Genomic DNA, 260 nt, shown 5'->3' with positions numbered 1-260 from the left:
AGAGGAGGAGGGGCTGCCTCACCGAGGGCCGTTACCAGAAATGATTCCCGTGATGAGCTCAGCGTCCCAGTAGTCGTCAGACAATGGGATGAACTGGGCTCGGGCAGCACCGCGAGGAGAGGTTCTCCAGATGCAAGTATTTGTAAATAACATTCCCAGCTGTGCTGAAGGCATTCGCAGAGCTTCTGCACTTTCCATCATGAAACTCCGCCGTCCCTGTCCCCGCGGCATCGCTGAGGAGCAGCCGCTGCAGGCAGGCG

Source organism: Pterocles gutturalis, unplaced genomic scaffold (genome assembly GCF_000699245.1).
Source record: "Pterocles gutturalis isolate BGI_N339 unplaced genomic scaffold, ASM69924v1 scaffold7090, whole genome shotgun sequence".
Lineage (NCBI taxonomy): Eukaryota > Metazoa > Chordata > Aves > Pterocliformes > Pteroclidae > Pterocles > Pterocles gutturalis.
Note: the sequence above shows the minus strand (reverse complement) of the source record.